Source organism: Carlito syrichta, unplaced genomic scaffold (genome assembly GCF_000164805.1).
Source record: "Carlito syrichta isolate Samal-C Ts95f unplaced genomic scaffold, Tarsius_syrichta-2.0.1 Scaffold311879, whole genome shotgun sequence".
Lineage (NCBI taxonomy): Eukaryota > Metazoa > Chordata > Mammalia > Primates > Tarsiidae > Carlito > Carlito syrichta.
In genome coordinates this window covers 2,066-2,867 of record NW_007255975.1, presented here as the reverse complement: position 1 = coordinate 2,867, position 802 = coordinate 2,066, and positions in this window count along the sequence as shown.

Sequence of the window (802 nt, the reverse complement as noted above, 5' to 3'; positions counted from 1 at the left end):
GGTGTGGTGGCACATGCCTATAGTTTCAGCTACTTGGAAGACTGAGGTGGAAGGATCATCTAAGTCCAGCAGGTCAAGGTTGCAGTGGCTGTGATCAAGCCATTGCACTCCAGCCTGGGGAACAGAGTGAGACTCCAACTCAAAAACCATAAAACAACAGATGCTGGTGTGGTTGCAGAGAAAAGGGAACACTCAGTCAGTGCTGGTGAAATTGTAAACTAGTTCAACCTCTATGGAAAATGGTACCAAGATTTCTGAAAGAACTAAAAATCATCACATAATTCCACCCTGCAATCTAACTACTAGAGATCTACACAAAGGAAAAGAAATCATTATATGAGAAAAATACCTGGACATATATGTTGGTTTCAGCACTATTCACAATTGAAAAATCCCTGATGAAGGATGGAGTTCAAGACACAACACAACCAAATTTCAGGCAGTCATCTTAGCACTGGATGCCCTGATCAACAAATAACCTAATCTTCACATTTATTTATTTATTTATTTATTTTTTCCTTAGTTTTTTTTTTTTTATTATTCAGTATTTTTTATTACGGTTTTGTGGGGTACAGTTAAGGGTTAGGTGTACGATTACGTTTCATTCAGGCACCCTGTTGATAAGAGGTGTTTCCCCATCCCCAAATAGATATTTGCTACTGTTAATCCCATCCCCCTTCCCCCCCATAGTTTCCCAGTACCGTCAGTCATTTTCTTATAGTATTACATTGAATGTTCAAGGTCAATTATATGAGTGAGAACATGGGATACTCAGATCTTTGTTTCTGTGAGAGGTCACTCA